Below are 21,918 nucleotides of genomic sequence, written 5' to 3' on the forward strand. Positions count from 1 at the left end.
AAGGGCTGTGATTAAATATGATTGTAAATAAGACTGGGGGTCCTCAGCATTGATAAAAATTTGTCTGTAAGGCTGGGTTCACACGACCTATTTTCAGGCATAAACTAGGCGTTTTACGCCTCGAATTACGCCTGAAAACACGGCTCAAATACGTCGGCAAACATCTGCCCATTCATTTCAATGGGTTTGCCGACGTACTGTGCCGACGACCTGTAATTTTACGCGTCGCTGTCAAAAGACGACGCGTAAAATTACAGTGTCGTTAAAGAAGTGCAGGACACTTCTTGGGATGTAATTTGAGCCGTTTTTCATTGACTTCAATGAAGAACAGCTCCAAATTACGTCCGTAATTGACGCCTCGCAAAACACGAGTACGAGCAATTACGTCTGAAATGCAGGAGCTGTTTTCTCCTGAAAACAGCTCCATAATTTCAGCCGTAATTGTCGATATCGTGTGCACATACCCTAATAATGATGCTTAAGGTCACTGTAGCTGAAAGAGAGGTCGGTTACAATAGTCCTTCACCATCCCAACTACCTTGTGTTTTATACATCCTTTTCATAAAAGATATATGATGTCCTTATTTCTCCTACATGCTAAGTAAAAAAAAAGGTTGTTCAGAGTGTTGAAGGAAAAAAAGAGAGCGTCTTAAATTATGTCCAAAGTCTTCATCCACTACCACCACTTTAGTTATAACACACCTTCTTCAGAGTTAAAAGGAACCATCTCAAACTTAGATAAGCCTAAATTTGCTGGTGATGAATACAAGATCTTTGGTGCATTGTCATTCTGATCTATTATATTGAAACTTAATGTAGCATTGCTGCTCAGAATTGGGGCTCTATTGTCTCGAGTGGTTAACTGTTTTCAAAACTCATTTTGCTTCTCATAATCAAATGATCTGGGAGACTAGAGGACTCTGGTTTCTCTATTAATGGAAAGATAAGAGGATATCTGAAGACCTGGGTTAGTGTTATTAACTGAAAAAATAATTTAGCATTGTCCCCAGTGTCAGAATCTGAGGCTTGTATACTGTATATTAGGGCTCCTGGAATATTATTCCCTGCTATATAAGTATTTCTGATAAACAATGGTAGGGTATCATTAACATCTGATATTTCTAAGCTCATGGTTCTTCTATTTGATTGGGGAGGAGATCATCTGTTAGTTGCTAAAATTGTGATATAATAAGTTGATGTCTTTTCTATATCCAACTATTCACTAGTTGAAACCGTTTTGTAGTGTCTATTTAAGGATGACATTAACTCAAAAGGTACTTTTACAGTTATTTCAAAGTCAATTTCACCATTATTCCCAGAATCTTGACCAATCAGAATCAATTAGAGCTATTACTGTACCTGGAGGAGAATCCTCATATATAGGACTCAATAAGGATGTGAAGGAAGTTTCTGGAGCATTGTCATCAAATATTTTCATTATTACATTAGAATGGGCAACAAGGTCTCCTCCATCCTTGGCTTGGACAGATAGTTCATCATTTTTAATCACGTCATACACAATCTTATTTAGTGTAATTTCTCAATTTGTTGTGTTCATACAAAATACCTGTTTACGGTCTTGCTACAGCATCTCAATGCGATTTAAGTTAGGACTTTGACTTGGCCACTTCAAAACCTTAATTTTGCTTCTTTTGAGCCATTAAGAGGTGGACTTGCTTGTGTGCTTTGAATCATTGCCCTGCTGCATAACCTAACCGCGCTCGAGCTTTAGGTCACGAACTGACGGGCGGTCATTCTTCTTCAGGATTTTCTGATGGAAGGTAGTATTCATGGTTCCATTAATTTTGGAAAGTCATTCCGATCCTGCAGAAGCATAACAGCCGACTACAACCACCATGTTTGACAGTTGGTATGATATTCTTATGGTGGAATGCACCTCGCAACTCTCACTTGGATGCTATATTTGCCCAGTGTCTTTCTCATTGTGGAATCATGTACATTTTCAGGTGAGGCTTGTAGTTCTTTAGATTTTCATCTGGGTACATTTGTGACCTCCTGGATAAGTTGTCAATGCGCTCTTGAAAATTTTGGTAGGCCAGTAACTCCTGGGAAGCATCACCACTGTTCCAAGTTTTCACCATTTGTGGATAATGGCACTCACTGTTGTTCTCTGGCATCCCAGAGCCTTAGCAATGGCATTGTAACCATTTCCAGTCTGGTAGATCTCAATGACTTTGTGTGGAATCTGTAATTGTATCTCTTTAGAACGTGGCATCATATGCTGCTTTTTGAGAGTGCTGCTTCTAGACGACTTCACATTGCCAGACTGGTTATATATAAGTGATGATTAGATTCGACATGTCTGGCAGTTATAATGCCTGGCTGTGGCTCGTAAAATTGAACCCAATTGTCATTTGAATATGGTTAACTGGTTGGTTTAGTAGCGAAAGTGCAATTACTTTTTCACAAAAAGCAAAGTCGGGCAGAACAGCATTTTTCCCATCAATAAATGAAATCATTACTTAAAAACAGTGCAGTAACAAATTCTTTGACAAAGACTGTGCCACGTCTAACAGTATTTCCTCCATCCATTGCTGTCAATAATAATAATAATAATAATAATAATAATAATAATAAAAATAATAATGTCTTGAGTCTCTTGATCTAATAGTTTCTTTAACACAAGTTCTGGAAATTCACTCTCATAAGTTATATATTCTCAGTGAGTGTAAAATACCAATTATCACTAAGCTTATAGAGAATTATCATTTTTATCCTGAAAATATTTAAAGGATTTTCAACCACAGCGTCAAAGGTGAGAAAATAGGAAGGTTCTGCCTCAAACATTGCCTATCTGTCTATCCTGTCCTTAATATATAGATTTCCATTATCCAGATTCAGATAAAATATATTTCTGAGGCTCTGGATACAATCCTCAGTTTACCAGATCTAACCCCAAATCATCTACAATAATAAATCTGAATAACAAATCTGAATCAGCCAAGAAATAGAAGAAACATGCTACTTGCCATTTGAGTATTTTCCATTTCTTTGTATAGGATATCACCTCAGTCATTGTTCAAGTCTTCCATCTTTCAAATGCACTTTCTTATTTTAGTCCAGTGTTTATAATCCAGCAACTACAGGGGTTATAAACAGATTATATATTCTATATATAGAGAGCAGAAAATATACTTCCTACTACAGCAAATGCAGATCTGCAGTGTGTATATGAATGATGAGAAAGCAGTGGATCTCTAGGTCTCTCCTGTTCTTTTTGGTTAAACAGCGGCGCTCAGAGGCCAAATTGAAGAACTGCAGTTCAAGAATTCTCTTCAAGATAATATAGTTACTATCTACTTCTATAGCTAGATATTATATTAAATATAATACACTTAGAGAAATTATGATTACAATTTTATATAAAAATGTGTGGTTTTTTTTAACAAACAATGAAATTATAATATACAAATAATATAGTTGTTTTGGTAAGAACAACATAAAATATAGGGCTATGCAGATCTACAGATATGACTTACTAAATTCTTGGATTTTTGCTATGTGACAACTCCTGCACTGTCTGCTCGATCTTGTACTATTTTAAAAAAAACTTCAAGAAACAACAATGGCGTCAGATATTATGATTACATGTGAGAAGAGAAGTACAAGTTATTCACTCTTTAACACCAGGAAAAACTGCAGAAAACATATCTAATAAAAAACTTTAAAGAAGATCTAACAAATAAAACTATATTTTTGAAGCATTTTGTGTGTATCACCATTGCCTTTATTACAGATTACAGTTGTTTGTTTGTCTAATAATTATTTTTTCCTATTATTGTGATTTATTTTTAATTTACTTTTAGACCCATAGAGATAAGTTGTCGTCTCATAGTGGAGGGGTTTACAAAACATTTATAACATTGTTTTTTCAGATCTAAAGCTCAGACCTTTATTTTTTCTTTCTCCCAGATGAAAACTTTTAATATGCTTTATCTAATGGTGACAGTTTTGTAGGTTTATTTGGTTTTGTATGGTTGTTAGAAGTCATATTTCTCTTTACCTTTTAATTATTTATTGAACTCCAGCTTTGACAAAAAGGCAACAACTTAGTTATGTTTTAACTTCTTGAACTGAAGGGCTGACACTGAACACTCCAATGTAATAAACAATTCATGATATTTACTGGGTATTGGGTCCATCATTTGTTGCATGTATTATACATACTGTAGAGTTCATTGGAGCTTTCATTTACAATGATTTTATAAAAGTCTCTATTAAATAGAGGAATGTTATCTTGTCATCAATGACTTGTTCTTTAACCCCTTTACGACGAAGGACGGATATATCCATCCTGTGCAGGAGTTATTTCCCACGAAAGGACAGATATATCCGTCCTCTGATCGCGTGGGTACTGCCAGTATACCCACGCGATCAGCGGCCGGAGCATGGCTATTATTCACAGCCTGGCTCCTGCCGCAACTGCCGAAATCAAAGCGCGCTCTGATTTTGGCAGTTTAACCCATTAAATGCAGCTGTCAATAGCGACAGCAACATCTAATGTGCTTGACAGAGGGAGGGAGCTCCCTCTGTCCCCCTATCGGCGCCCCAGCAAAGAAATTGCGGGGCTCCGGCGGGTTTACATGGCAGCCGGAGACCTAACAAAGGCCCCCATGTCTGCGTTCAGCAAACGCCAGAGGCATAGCCTAATAGATTGCCTTTCAGTTTTACACTGACAGGCAATAATGCTTTGGTATATATGCGATCAGCAGATCGCCTAGTGAAGTCCCCGGGACTAAAAAAAAAATTTTTTAAATAGTTAAATAAAGTTTGTGAAAAATAAAAATAAAAATTACAGTCAAAATAAAATAAAACAACTTTTTTTGCCCAAAAAGTGGTTTTATTTAGTAAAAGTGTCAAAACAAATAACACATACACATATGTGGTATCCCCGTGATCGTAATGACTTGAACAATAAAATTAACACATTAATCAAACCACCGGATGTACGGCGTCCAAAAAAAACACAAAATACAACTGCAAAATTCTCTCTTTTCTCCCATTCCCCCCATAAAAAAATTAAATAAAAGTTAATCTATAAGTCCTATGTACCCCAGATACGACCACATTGACGGAAAAATAAAAAAATTACATCTCTCGGAATGCGGCGATGCAAAAACAAGTAATTTTTTTCTAAAAGGGTTTTTATTGTGCAAACGTAGGAAAACATATAAAACCTTTACATATTAGATATCCCCGTAATCGTGCCGACCCATAGAATAAAGTTAACATGTTATTTACGCTGCATAGTAAACGGCGTCAATTTATAACGTGAAAATTAATGCTGGAATAGCTGCTTATTTTCAATTCTCTCCTAAAATAAAGTTAATAAAAGTTAATCAATATATTATAAGCATCTAAAAATGGTGCAATTACAAAATACAACTCGTCCTGCGAAAAACAAGCTCTTATACGGCTATGTCAGCGGAATAAAAAAAAAGTTACGACTCTTGGAAGGCGACCGCGAAAAAACAAAAAATAATCCTTGGTCATTAACGCGCTAAATCGCCTGGTCAGTAAGGGGTTAAACAGGACTGTTCTACTTCTAAGAGGTTTTTTCCTCTATCTGTCAATATTAATTCCTGATTTTTTTTTATTTCTGATTCTCAAGGTTTCTCAAATGCAGTTGCTGTAATGAAACTTCTATCTTTTTTAGTTCTCTCAATCAATATTAAGTGATGATTGTGACTGAAATTCTATGTCTGTTGTTTGTGTGAATGACTCCCAAAATCTATATCTTCTGCGCTAGGTAAAAAAAAATCTTAATCCTGGTAATGGCATTTTAGTAACATTTACAGTTATATTATCATTTTAAAAATTGATTATTGCCATTGATAAGCTTGATTTCTTTATTTTGTCTCATCAAGGCAATAAAGCCAGCCCGGTTATATGCTGATCATTATGGTCCGGCTTCTGAAGCCCCTGGTGAATAGCTGATGTTTCCAGGGAAAGTTATGGCTGACTGACCATGTGATAGAGATCTGTGCTTACTTCACTAGAGCAATAGCTACTTTCTGTAAGTGGCTCTCCATTGTGGCTAATAAAAGAGGGTCTTGAGCTGGGGACCCCTTTATGATGTTTCTATGCTCTGTTGGGCTTATGGAACGGGGTCATTTTATTGTTAAAACAGTTCTACATCTCACAGATTTCCTTCATTCACAAATGTTAAACTGAACAACTATTTTGTCATTCTTTATCTGAAGCCTTAAGTTTTGCAAACTTGCTGGTTATGGATTGATGTTTCCAGTAAGTGGTAAATGTTGTATGCTTATAAGTTTATATTGAATTAATAGCAATATCTGGATCATCTGCAGAATGTAGGCAAAATTTGTTTCTGGTAAAAACAGAATTAACAGCTGCTGATAATGAAAAATACTGGTGAATCTTCATGTATATCTATATTTATATTTTAACATTCACAAGATTAAGAGGATTTTAAACCATAGCATCAAACATTAGGAAGCAAGAAGAAAGTAGTTGGTGCCCTATACAGTATCTACCCTTATATCCCCAGAGGTAGTTATAGAGATATATATATATATATATATATATATATATATATATATATATATATATATATATGTATATATATATATATATATATATATATATATATATATACACACATACACGAAAATAGAATCCAGCAGCACAGGCTTAAATGAAAGGGGGTGCAAGCCTTAGGGAACTGACCACTGCCCCTCTAGACAAAAAGCAGTAAATAGGCATCATTCACATAGGCTTAGAGTGAAAAAAGGGGGTGCTCTAAACAAATCACAAACATGAGCAATATTAATTTAAAATCACTGAAAAAAGGCAAACGTACAGCCACTAATGACGTATCCGTGAAGCACGAAACGCACATGGATGGCCCCATAGAAATGAATGTGTCAGTGTGTTAGCCGTTAAAAAAACGGATAGCACACTAATGAAAATAACTGAAGTGGGAATGAGGCCTTACTCTCACACACAAAGCTCTCCAAAGTGCTTCACCTCCTTACATCTCCCTCATCTCTGTCTACCACCCTACCCATGCTCTATGTTCTGCCAACGACCTTAGATTAACATCTTCCATAATCCAAACCTCCCACTCCCATCTCCAGGATTTTTCTCTGCTTTTATACAAATATATATAAAAGGATATAGTACAATAATAAATTCAAAGAAATTAGAATATTTGCAGTACCGCATACGGCCACTAGAGGGCTCATACACGTCCATACAAGACTTTATTATAATAAAGATAAGTGTGATTTCTGCCTGTTTCTTGATATAATGACATAACATACACAATACAAAATATTCAGTCTGTTATATACATTTAGTAAGAATAAAATATAAAATATAGACTATATCTTGCTTAAATGAAAGGGGGTGCAAGCCTTAGGGAACTGACCACTGTCCCTCTAGACAAAAAGCAGTAAATCGGCAGCACTCACAAAGGCTTATAGTGAAAAAAGAGTGTGCTTTATTGACCCCCAAAAGTGCAACGTTTCGGCTCACACAACCTGAGCCTTTCTCAAGCCACTATAAGCCTTTGTGAGTGCTGCCTCTTTACTTATTTTTATATAAATATATATGTATATACTGTAAAATATTTTTCTCAAAAAAATGAATACAATTCCGAGCTATCTACCTAAGAGCTACTTAAGCATTAACTGGGATGTTTTCCTTTAAGGTGACTTTATACATATCTTGGGTAAATATAGGGGCATTATCATTGGCATCTGTAACAATTATATTCAGTAATGTTGTTCCAGACTTGATAGGATTTCCTCCATCCAGGGCTGTTAGTATTATTTCATGAGTGCCTTGTGTCTCTCGATCTAATGGTTTCTCTAGGACAAGTTCTGGAAATTTACTCCCATCTGTTCTGATATTCTCAGTGAGTGTAAAATACTGGTTATCACTGATCTTATATGTCTGCACTGAATTAATACCAATATCTGGATCTTCTGCACTTTATAAAGCAAATTTTGTCCCTACTGCTGTAAATTCAATTAATTAAAAAAATATTTTATCATAAAAAAACTGTGGAGAATTATCATTTATATCCTGAATTTCAACTTTTATCTTACAATTATCAAAAGGTTTTTCAAGCACAGCAACAAATGTTAGGTAGCATGAATCTTCTGTCTCACACAATGTCTCTCTGTCTATCCTGTCCTTAATATACAGATTTCCATTATTCAAATTTATACAGAAATATTTCTCTGAAGCTCTGGATACAATCCTCAGTTTTCTAGATGAGAGCTGCTTAATAGCTAATGCAAGGTCATCTGCAATATTTGCTATAACAGAGTCTTTCCTCATTTCTTCTACAATGGAATAATGAATCTGACCAGAGACTGAATGACACAGCCATGAAAATAAGATTAAAAATATTACTTGGCATCTGATTACTTTGCCATGTTGTTCCCACCTCAGTCCTCCTGGGCATCTGCAATGTTCTATTAAAACCCATGTTTAAAAAAGGACCAAAAGGAAAAACGATGTACTAATGTAAATGTTGATATTTAGAAAGTTAAAAAATAAAATCATCATCTGCAGGAAAATTCTGAAAAAAGACTGTTCAGTTTCATGCAGTGTGTGCTATGATGAAAATATGATTTTTCTTTCTTCGTTTAGTTGAACATTGACGCTCAAAGGTAAAGTTATGAAATTTCAGGTCTGAGAAACTATTTATACTAGCAAGTACTAAATTATTTATGAATTATACTACACATTTATGGAATATTTAAAATATAATTAGAATGTTATATTTAGATTTTGTCCGAAGGTTTGTCTACATATCAGTGTTTCACTGACAACTGGGGAAAACATTTCAGACAGACAATTTTTTTTCTTTTTCAGACACCTTTCCAATATCTTCAGAAGCTAGATCATTTATATAGCATATAATATGCCTCTAGTAGGATAACTAATGCTTATTTGGAATTTTTTGTATGATAGTAGTACTAATCATACTATTTATACTTCTAAACAAATCACAAAAATGAGCAATATTAATTTTAAATAGCCACTAATGACGGATCCCTGAAGCACGAACTGTACATGGATGGCTTCCGTGTGCAGTTCGTTCTTTCAACGGACCAAATGAATTAAATGGCTGAGACTGTTCCCTTCAAAAATGTACAGGAGTAGGACCTGCCCTATTTTTGGCTGAACGCCCACACAGTTCCGTTAAAATAACGGAAGTGTACATGGCCCCATAGAAATGAATGTGTCAGTGTTCTATCCATTAAAAAAACGGATAGCACACTGAAGAAAATAACTGAAGTGGGCATGAGGCCTTACTCTAATACACAAAGCTCTCCAAAGTGCTGCACCTCCTTACATCTTCCTCATCTCTGTCTACCACCCTACCCATGCTCTATGTTCTGCCAACGACCATAGATTAACATCCTCCATAATCAGGGGCGTAACTATGAAAGACTGTGCCCCATAGCAAACTTTTGACTGGGGCCCCCCTCCGCTGGGCATCACACAACCCCCCTCTTGTAGATAGTGCCTCCCTTTAGATTCCACCACACAGCGCCCCCAATAGATAGCACCATACACAGCCCAATGTAGATAACGTCTTACAGCCCCAATCCCCCCTATAGATAACGCCATACAGCCCCCCTGTAGATAACGCCATACAGCCCCCCTGTAGATAACACCATACAGAATACCCCTGTAGATAACGGCATACAGAGTCCCCCCTGTAGATAACGCAATACAGAATACCCCTGTAGATAACGGCATACAGAGTCCCCCCTGTAGATAACGCAATACAGAGTCCCCCATGTAGATAACGCCATACAGAACCCCCTGTAGATAACGCCATACAGACCCCCCTCTGTAGATAACGCCATACAGACCCCCTCTGTAGATAACGCCATACAGACCCCCCCTGTAGATAACGCCATACAGACCCCCCTGTAGATAACGCCATACAGACCACCCCTGTAGATAACGTCATACAGACCCCCTCTGTAGATAATGCCATACAGACCCCCCTGTAGATAAGGCCATACAGACCCCCTGTAGATAACATCATACAGACCCCCTTGTAGATAACACCATACAGAATCCCCCCTGTAGATAAAGCCATACAGACCCCCCTGTAGATAACACCATACAGACCCCCCCCCTGTAAATAACGCCATATAGCCCCCCCCCAAAAAAAATGGCCTATAGTTTGTCCTACAAAGGAGATGATGTGTGAGGATACATGTGTGATCACTGGCAGCGATAAGGAGAACGGGGGACCGAAAGTCCCCCCAAGTTCTCCATGACTAACCTCAGACTTCCGGTTTCTGCGCAGTTCAATAAAAATGAAATGTGCGCTGGTCACGCATGCGCACAAGCGCGACCAGTGCACAATTCATTTCTATGGAGCTGCAGACAGACCCCGGAAGTCCGATGTTTGTCATGGAGAACTTCGGGGGACTTTCGGTCCCCCATTCTCTTTATGGCTGGGCGTACCAGCGATCCCACATGTAACCCCTTCAGTGGCGTCGCACTGTAGCAGCCGTAGCGGCTGCTAGCGGAGCCTCCAGCCATGGGGGGGGCGTGCCGGCGGGTGGCACGGGCCCCCTCATGCTGCGGTCCCCGTAGCAGCCGCTATGGCTGCTATAGCGGTAGTTATGCCACTGTCCATAATCCAAACCTCCCTCTCCCATCTCCTGGATTTTTCTCAAGCTGCACCAGTTCTCTGGTCAATCAGATTAAAGAAAAACATTACCAGGGAGCAGCTGTTAAAGGGGGTGGGGTGACACCCACTATTACTACCGCCTTTATAATCAGGGTCACTAGGGTTATGCCTAGTTCCCCTGCCTTTTCCTTATACTAATGTCGATCTAATTGCTTTTGCTGCTACTCAAGGGAATAAGACTGTATAGTAAATAAAGGTAATATTTATTAACATACAGTAATAACTCATCTATAAAATACAGTAACTAATCACAGTACAGTATAAACACGGTATCACAATCCTAATTATACTGCCACCCATTTACCTAAACATACACAGAATACAGTTACGTTACAACACAATACACATAAGTTACTTGTAATTCTCACACGCTCACTATCTCTGTCCCGCTCCCTCCTAATATAACTTTCCCTATACACTAAGGGTTAATATGGGATAAGGAGGAACAAGGGGAATGGGCTTCGGTGTACATGGGGATGTGCAGGTCAAGGGTCACTGCAGCCTACTTAGGTCAGCAAAGGTAAACAGGGTTCAGCAAGGGGTTAACTCAGGGCAGGGGCACCAAGGGCTACTCAGGAAAGCAAGGGTTAACTTAGTGACAGTACTCAGGGAGAGTAGGGGTTAACTCAGGGAGAGCAAGGGATTAACTCAGGGGACAGTACTCAGGGAGAGCAAGGGGTTAACTCAGGGACTCTGGGACAGCAAGGGTTAACTCAGGGACTCTGGGACAGCAAGGGTTAACTTAGAGAACACATGATTCCTCAGGAAAGCAAGGGTTAACTCAGGGAGGAGACAGGGAGAGAGAGGGTTAAGTGTAGCTATTGCTACACTTGATACTTAGTGTGTCTCGTTGGTGGCAGAAGCAGGAGCCATAGCAGGAGACAGCAGCAGGTCGCTGGAGGAAAGAGACAGGACAGGAGAGGTGAGCCCGTTCGTGGTGGTGTGGGAGGCAGGCAGGTCCCAGCTGGTGGTGAGGTCATCTTCAGCTAGCTCCAGCTAGCTTCGGCATCTGAGCGTACCGACGCAGGGCTATTTAACCCTGGCGGTACGCTCACAGCGGGGGATGTGTGGCGCTCGCCCCCGGCTAGAATGGGTCGGCATGGTAATAATGTATATAACTATCCCCTGTCTCCATGGTTTCCAAACAAAGCAGGGCAATGCGAATTGTCCTGCTTTGTTTACAACCATATTCATGACCAGGGCCGTGTTGCTACTTCCCTGGCACATGATACATTATGTATTATACATACACACACATATTATATGTGTGTATATATATATATATATATATATATATATATATACACATACACTTATATATACACATACACTATATATATATATATATATATATATACATACATACATACATACACCACATATACATATATATACATATATATATATACACACACATAAATATACAGTATATATATATATATATATATATATATATATAAATAGGGACACTTCCCTTTACAGCAGCCATATTGGAGGTATACACTTCCTTTCTATATTTTCCATATAGACAGCGCAGCAGGGTGTTTCTTATAACAGCTAAAATGAATGGGAGTCAAATAACAGAGAAATGCCATAGACAATTACAGCCTCCAGGAAGGGTTAGAGTATAGAACCGCCCCCAGAGATGGGAAGTGACAGGTATGATGCACACGGAGTTAAATATATATATATATATATATATATATATATTCGTCCAAAGACAGGCAGCACTCCAAGTTTTAGTGAAAAAATGGCTTTTATTTAGCCCTTGTGCAACGTTTCGGCTCAGGAATTCGCTGTTCGAAGTGCTCTGCGCGTGCGCCGCTGATACACTACAATAAACCCTTATGTAGACTTCTTCACCAAGATGGCCACTGCCGGCTTCGAGACCGTGATACGCATGCGCGGAAATGCACCGCTGATACATGGAAATACATGGACCAGCGTCACTGACAAGCGCCCATCAACTTTTAGAATGCCGGATACACACTGGAACGGATCCACAGTACCACATGGTATTGTTTTTAATTATTTCCTATGGTTTACACATGTGAGGGTTTAATAGTATGCTTATCAATTAACACTTATGCTCCTTATACATCCAGCGATATTTATATTCGTCTGGTTTACTCTGTACATTGATCACTACGTATTCACATGTATGATTTTTTTTAAATTGTAATGATTGTATTACTGCTTTTTATCTACTGTTTATGCTAATCACCTGTTAATGGGATCATGTGTCTGTTCCCCATATATACCACTGTTTTACACACTTTTTGTATGCTTGAAAAAGGCTCCATACGCTGAGCCGAAACGTTGCACAAGGGCTAAATAAAAGCCATTTTTTCACTAAAACTTGGAGTGCTGCCTGTCTTTGGATGACTATACTTGGATTTGGAGCAGTGATCAAACTCCCAGGGTGTGCACCCATCCACAACTTTGACTGGTGCTGCTGGATTGTGTACTTTATATATATATATATATATATATATATATATATATATATATATATATATATATATATATATATATATATTGTTGCTATGCCGCCTTATCTAGGCTTCTGGCAGTATAACAGAGCTGCGACTGTCATTAAATCACCCACCCTCCAATGATAATGAGTTGATTCTGCTCATCCTGTGCTTGTATACAACATGTAAGTGCGTTGTCTTTGCTTTTATACAAATATATATAAAGGTATATAGTACAATAATAAATTGAAAAAAATTAGAATACTTGCAGTACTGTATAAGGCCAGTAGATGGCTCATACACGTCTATTCAAGACTTTATTATAATAAAGATAAATGTGATTTCCATCTGTTTCTTGATATAATGGCATAACATACAATATTCAGTCTGTTATATAAATTTAGTAAGAATATAATATAAAATATAGACTATATCTTGCTTAGTATATCTTGCTTGGTATACAATCAGTATAATATAATAAACAAAATGTTATAAACTTTCTAGAGCACATAATAAAACTTCTGTCAGTTATTAGCATAAAAATTCAACTAACTATACATAATTACCAATTATATGTCAATTGATTATTGCATAAAAAAAATTGTATTTGCAAAAGGGATACAACTTTAATGAGAAAATTTATAAAAATTTTAATTCTCATAAATATTGATCTTTCTCTTAAAATAAAAATTAGTTGCATGTACACGTGTATGTATAGACTCCTGTACCTGCAGCTAATTTTTATTTGTAAGAGAAATATCAATATTTATGAGAATTAAAAGTTTTATACATTATTTCATTAAAGTTGTTTCCCTTTTGCAAATATAATTTTTTTATGCAATAATCAATTTACATATAATTGGTAATTATGTATAGTTAGTTGACTATATATATATATATATATATATATATATATATATATATATATATATATATATAATTCATGTTTATGTATCTGCCTACATTTCTAGCTATCTATCTAATATTCTAATATTACTATTGCATTTCCAAAGAAATTAATAAATTTCACTTAATTTAACTTAATTATATAATAGTTAATTGCCACCATCATATACTGACTACAACAGTATATACTAGCTGCTGTACTTTTATTTACAGTGATCTATATAAAAGGCCATGTGTACTACTATATGTATTTTGCTACATACACCGTGTTCCAAATTATTATGCACATTTGATTTAAGTGTCATAAACATTTAATTATTAGTTTTTCAATTCAGCTCATGGATGGTATTGTGTCTTAGGGCTCTTTGGCTCATTGTAATCAATGTCAGACACCTGTGATAATTAGTTTGCTAGCTGTGCCCAATCAAAGGAAAACTACTTAAGAAGGACGTTCCACATTATTAAGCAGGCCGCAGGTTTCAAGCAATATGGGAAAGAAAAAGGTTCTCTCTGCTGCCGAAAAGCATGAAATAGTGGACAAGGTATGAAAACATTGGATATTTCAAGAAAACTTAGGCGTGATCATCGTACTGTGAAAAGATTTGTGGCTGATTCAGAGCACAGACGGGTTCGTTCAGATAAAGGCATAATGAGGAAGGTTTCTGCCAGACAAATTAATAGGATTAGGAGAGCAGCTGCTAAAATGCCTTTGCAAAGCAGCAAACAGGTATTTGAAGCCGCTGGTGCCTCTGGAGTCCCGCAAACCTCAAGGTGTAGGATCCTCCAGAGGTTTGCAAGTGTGCATAAAGCTATTATTCGTCCACCCCTAAACAATGCTCACAAGCAGAAACGGTTGCAGTGGGCTCAGAAATACATGAAGACTAATTTTCAAACCGTGTTGTTTACTGATGGGTGCTGTGCAACCCTGGATAGTCCAGATGGATGGAGTAGTGGATGGTTGGTGAATGGCCACCATGTCCCAACAAGGCTGCGACATCAGCAAGGAGGTGGCGGAGTCATGTTTTGGGCTGGAATCATTTGGAGAGAGTTGGTAGGCCCCTTTAGGGTCCCTGACAGTGTGAAAATGACCTCTGCAAAGTATGTAGAGTTTATGACTGACCACTTTCTTCCGTGGTACAAAAAGAAGAACCGTGCCTTCCGTAGCAAAATTATCTTCATGCATGACAATGCACCATCTCATGCTACAAAGAATACCTCTGTGTCATTGGCTGCTATGGGCATAAAAGGAGAGAAACTCATGGTGTGGCCCCCATGTTCCCCTGACCTCAACCCTATTGAGAACCTTTGGAGCCTCCTCAAGCAAAATATCTATGAGGGTGGGAGGCAGTTCACATCAAAACAGAAGCTCTGGGAGGCTATTCTGACATCCTGCTATGATATTCAAGCAGAAACTGTCCAAATACTCACAAATTCAAGGGATGCAAGAATTGTGAAGGTGATATCAAAGGAGGGGTCCTATGTTAACATGTAACTTGGCCTGTTAAGTTTTTTTTGATTGAAAGAGCTTTTGATTTCTGTAAATATGACCTCCTGATACTGCAAATTCAACAAATTACCATTTTAGTTCTCTTTACAACCTTTAAAATGTTTTGATCTCTGTTGTGCATAATAATTTGAAACAGTGCATTTTGAGTTTTTTACTTCTAAAAAAAAATCTGTTATCATTAGGAGATTTGTTCAATAAAATTTGCATTATACTCTAACCGTTGATGGCTTGAAGATTATACTGACTGTCATTTGCATCGACTATTTAGGAAAATCTATTCACAACGCCCAGCTAGTAAAACAAGTAAAAACGCCCAGATGTAACGAACACAATACACGCCCAGTTGGACATAACTTTAATCACGCCCAGTTGTACATAAGAAAGGCTCATTTGCATAAATATAAAAATGGTCATAACTTGGCCAAAAATGCTCGTTTTTTAAAAACAAAAAAAACCTTACTGTTATCTACATTGCAGCGCCGATCTGCTGCAATAGGAGATAGGGGTTTGAAAATCTGGTGACAGAGCCTCTTTAAGGCAATACTAGATCATCATCATCAACAACAGCAAAATCAACAATATTAAAAAGGTTTTATATACAGTACTACAAAGAATATCCAAATTTAAAACACATTCATATTTATTATAAGATAAAATAAATTTGTTTTTCATTATATTTAGTTTCTCATTTTACCCTTTATAATATTAGACATGAATTATTAGGATGCAACCTAGATTGTAAATGTAATGTTTTTCTCAATGTAAGGATATACAGGAAAGGAACAAATTGAACAAACATGTTTCAAGTGAAAGACACAGACATGTTTCAAGTAAATGTTTCTTCTTATTATTATTTATATTTATCAAGAAATAATACCCCAAAACCCCACCCATTCCAGTTTGGACTGATAAGAAAGAAATAACCTAGAAATTATTTTAAATAAAGAAAACTATTTTATGAAAAATATGTTTTCCAGAGTCTAATAATGCCTTTAACTATGGTCTCAATTATCTATTAAATTGCAATATAACATTCTCATCTCTATAAAATAATTATTTATATATTATAATAACAACTTTAATTGCTCACTTCTACTCCACAAAAGTTGGAGCTTTTCCAGAGATCCATTTGAACAGTTTTCCATAGTTTTTCTGGAAATTAATAATTATGTTAAAATTGCTATTTTTCATTTTATCCCCTGATAATCAGCTTTTTGAACAGTATTTAGTGTGGATCAAATTGCATTTTTAAATGAATGATTTTTTTTGGACATAGAATAGAATATCAGATGTGATATTAAAAATATTCTCTCATTGAGACTTGTCATAGCTCCAACATCTTGGGACCATTTGTTCTTAATTTTAAATAAAAAATTTTTATTAACTAGTATATTATATATTTGTATTTGTTTGCATTGCAGTCACAGCAGATTTGCACCTGCCATTTGCATTATGCTTTTAGGAATGGTGACTGCCTCCATCTTGGTCATGCAATCATGCCATCTGTCCAAAGCTGTATTTAATTAGTATAGTATGAAGCTGGTTCCTATCTATCTTGCATACAATGCGGGAGATTTATTAAGACTGACATTTCAAGTTGAAGTAAGATGTGACAAAGTTATTAAGAGGCCCATGCCACATCTGTGTGCCACTGAATAAAATCTGTGCCAGCCAGGAGCCGGCATAGGACTCCACTATAATTTCTGCCAGTTTATTATCATCCCCTACTCCAGACCATTTGTTAACTCAGTGACTCAGATGTTTACTGGCATCTGAATCACAGAGATTTTGGTCTATTTAGTTCTGGTGATTATGTGAAGATAAATGCATGTAGACATAGACATAAGTGGCTTACATGAACTTGCAAATCTTCAACTTTAAGTTTTAGGAAGTGTGATACATTTTAGACTTTTAGCCACAAACATGCACTTTTTATGCACTTTTACACATTTTTACACTTTGATGCAAAATTAAATAGAGGCACCCATGAATGTAAAGTACTGGATGGCAGTTTTACAATGTGTAAGGTGTCCACATTCATAAAATGTATGGGTATGGGCTTATGATATAATTTTTTCATTTTATAATTCAAGTTTTATTTATGTGTATTAAACGTGTACAAAAATTGTTATGGCAGCGAAAGGGTTAACAAAAAAAATCTATAACGATTTCACATTTTTAAATATGACAGGCTTTTCTATTGTAAGCAATCATCAGCATTACATGGTTAAATATATATTATAAGTATATATATATATATATATATATATATATATATATATATATACATTAAAAATAGTAAATAACATATTCAAAGTAATTGGTTTACTAATTATCATAAATATTTAGGAATATTAGTATTTTTATTGGATCATTTAGGAAATATTTATATAATACAATGTCTAAATAAATGAGTAAATCAATACCAATACAAGAAAAAGTTAAAGTTAATATATATGTAATGCTTCATTTATCATAGAAACTGACTAACATACTGTAGTTAGTAAGGTTCAAGGAAGACATACAGTACAGTATGTCAATCCTTAACTTTTCTTGCATTGTGTTTAGTTCGAAGATTTGTCATTATACCAATTTAATACAATATCACACCAACCAGTAAAAAAATGTGTATGTTAAACCTATAAATATTTTTTAACATAGGATTCTTTGGGCGACAAATGGCTGATGGATGGCATTGTCAGAGGCATCCGTCATAGCCATCCAGTAAAAATTATTATTTTTAACAAGGAAGTCTGTGGGTAATGGATGGCTGATAGAGGTTATTCATTAAAGGCATCTGTCGGAAGAATACTTTTTTTTAGACATATCTGTTTAACTCCTCATGTCCTACATCTTGGGATATTTTGGATTTAGAGAAAAGTTAAGAAAGAACACATCTGTAGATCCATCTGGTTAAACCTATTCTTGTGCCATGTTAAAGGAAATAAAAAAACCTGCGACAGAAGTCAATTTTCCTTGTTTTAAGGGAGACAATTGCTTTCTTACCCAAATATGGCAATCCCTGGATGAATCCCCGAATTAACAACCTCTCCATTAATCTAGTAACCATAACCATATTATAATTACTTTCAAGAAAGGCACACAGACCCTTTTTTAAACTGTTTCAATTACTTAAATATAACAACTTCTTCTGGCAAAGAGTCTCAGTGTTTTTACAGTAAAGAAACCACTTCAATATTGGCATCGGACCCTTCGTTCTTCTAGACACAGTGGATTTTTATAGTTACTGTATATATTCTCATATTTTGGTTAATAACTCCTGGTCTATATTTTAGAATTGAATATAAAACAAATATTAGGATTTTGATATTTATCTTAGGTAAAGATTTAATTGGTGCAGACCACTTATTTATTAGTTTAAAAAAAACATTTATCGACAGTCATTATTTTATCAAACATGCAAGATTCTGATTATTTCAGTTGCACTATACATTTAAAAAGTTAAGTTATTTTTAATGCAAACTACAAAGTCTGGCTTCTGAAAAAAGTTCTCACTTGTGATATCTTTTATATGGCAGACTTCTATATACATTTTTTAGTTTCTAATACAATCTATAATTAAAATGATAAAATAAAAGAATAAATAAAATATGTAATGAATAAATTAATATATAAATAATATGTCAATTATTATATTATGATTAAATAGATAACCATGTTTATCCTGAATATTTCTATTATAATTTTTAAAATAAAGTTGTTCTAAAATAAAATTGCTATAAAAGGTTGTCTGACATTTAATATAAAAAACAAATTGCATAAACTTGCCAAAATGAAATTAAATTCACTATCTATACTATATTTTACTTTGCAGAGTAAATATCAATATTGCAATTTAGTTTAATGCTACAATTAGTTAAAATAATAACAACTTATTTAGCAAAATAACACTAAAGCAAAGATCTTTCTTTTATTTAGTGAGAAGTAGCTATCTTATCTAATCTATCTATCTATCTATCTATCTATCTATCTATCTATCTATCTATCTATCTATCTATCTATCTATCTATCTATCTATCTATCTATCTATCTATCTATCTATCTATCTATCTATCTATCTATCTATCTATCTATCTATCTATCTATCTATCTATCTATCTATCTATCTATCTATCTATCTATTGATATACGGATGTAGCCATCTTTAACTTGATTCTGATAACTTGCTGCAGCGTGATATCACACAACAAAAGCCATTGAAAAGTCATTGAAAAAGTCAAGTTAAAGTTTCTTGCCACTGTGTATTTAATGAGTTAAGCATAAAGATAAAGACGGCTACTTCTGTAGTAAGCTATTTCTTTGTCTTTGGGATTGCTGTCTATTAAAATTTTATAGTGTCAAGAAAACCCTGACATCAAATTGCCTATCATATTAAAGATTAATTAGAATTAATGTTTTTGTTAGATTTTTATAACCATTAGGCTGCAAAAATCAGAACACCCACTGTTAATAGTTAAAGATTATGTGTATTACATATTGCCTTTTATTTTTAAGCTTGAATACAGTATCAACTAGAAACCTAACTTAACATAAGGAGTTAATTATAAGGTTTTCACACAAATCCTTTTTTTTATGTGTGTGTGGAATAAAAGTCACTACATGCAATATTCACAATTTCATTAGACTAGTTATGATATAAGAGTATACACAATTAAAATTATTAAGAAGTTCTTTAATAAAAATTCAGTTTTACATCTGTGTAAGCAAATACATTTAACGGGTTGGATAAAATGTAGGTATTATAATATTTATATTACAGGACTTAATGACACAAGGTAATAATAAAACAATGTTAAGAGCAATAAATTGCACTTAATAAATAAATTTATTTTGTATTATTGGTAAAGCTATTTTAAAAGAAATTATTACCAAAAATAAAGAGTTATTATGCAGATCAGCTATATTCTTACTATTTATAAAATCACAACACACATTACAGTATTCGCACACCAAATCATAACTTACACACCTTCAAAAAGATAATTCTTGCCATAACATTGACCATGATTTATTATGTCTAAAAATAACAAATTATAGGCCATCAATAACTTTTGGGGGATATTTTTATTACTATAAGTGGTTACTTTTAAATGTGCACAATGTAACCAAATTTATTCTGAACATATGTATATATACACAAGTGTATATATATATATATATATATATATATATATATATATATATGTGTGTGTATATACACACGCACACACAAAATAGCTGTCTGAAATATTAGAAGTAATAGCAAAATAGTTTTTAGGGACAATGCCAGAAATTTCGATAAATTATCAACAAATCAACTTTTACTTATTTCCGGAGCATTGAAAAAGTAGATCTTGAAAAAAGAAAACCTGTGTACAAAACCCACAGGTTTACATTTCAATTTTTACTTAACACATTTCTAATAACTACTAGAAATGTATTCATCTGTTTTCATTGTGTTTTGATATTTTTTTTAAATAGTTTCTATCTCACAGAAATAAATGACATCTGTCAAAGCATAATTTCCTTTATAATTTTTTTTTTTTACCAAAAAATTTCAAAACAGAAAATAAATAGAGATACATTTTAGGTGGAACATGGTCTTATCTTCTTTGCAATTTTGGAATTCAGATTTTTTTTTAACTGGTTGACTATAAAATAAAAAATCTAATTAATTAAATCACATAACAAATAAAAGTCACTATCTGAAATGTAATGACAATTAATTTTTTTAATTTAATGTAATTTTCACATTAGTTTACATGTATTACAATAAAATTAAAAGTGAAGGAAAACTTTGAATTTTCTTATTTTTAAAACATTTAGTGTATCTAAAATAAAATGTGCAATTTTTTTCATTTACAGTTAAAAACAATATTTTGTCAACTTTCTTTAAATATTTTATTATAAAAATGATTAAAAATAAGTGGTCCAAGTAAGGACAACCAGTGAAAAAATGACAGGGTCATAGGAGCTCAATTCTCATTGATGCGCATGGGTCGCAAAGGGGTAATCTGTCTGAAGAAGAGTTACTGTAACACAAATTGCTGAAAAAGTTAAAGGTGGGTATGATACAAAGATGTCAGAACATACATTGCATCTTAGCTTTTTGCTTATGGGACTGTGTAGTCACAGACCGATCAGAGTGCCCATGCTGACCCCTGTTTACTCCAAAGTGCTTACAAAGGGCATGTGAGAGTCAGAACTAAAATATGGAGCAATGGAAGAAGGTGGGCTGTTCTGATGACTCCCACTTTCTGTTAAATCATGTAGCTGACCAGGTACGTGCATGTTATTTTATTGGAGAAGGG

At 34.9% G+C, this 21,918-nt stretch overlaps 1 long non-coding RNA gene across 2 annotated transcripts in view; it reads right to left on the reverse strand.

The window, feature by feature from the left end:
• The window catches only part of LOC142750951 (uncharacterized), a 45,664-nt gene that overhangs the window by 5,163 nt on the left and 18,583 nt on the right, over positions 1 to 21,918 (reverse strand). Inside the window, exon 2 of one of the 2 annotated variants that reach the window (XR_012882650.1) lies at positions 2,991 to 3,101. This is a non-coding gene — a long non-coding RNA (uncharacterized LOC142750951). Of the gene's footprint in view, positions 1 to 2,990; positions 3,173 to 21,918 lie in introns of those variants that run through there. The other variant, XR_012882649.1, reaches the window with a different exon arrangement.

This window comes from Rhinoderma darwinii, chromosome 3 (genome assembly GCF_050947455.1).
Source record: "Rhinoderma darwinii isolate aRhiDar2 chromosome 3, aRhiDar2.hap1, whole genome shotgun sequence".
Classification (NCBI taxonomy): domain Eukaryota; kingdom Metazoa; phylum Chordata; class Amphibia; order Anura; family Rhinodermatidae; genus Rhinoderma; species Rhinoderma darwinii.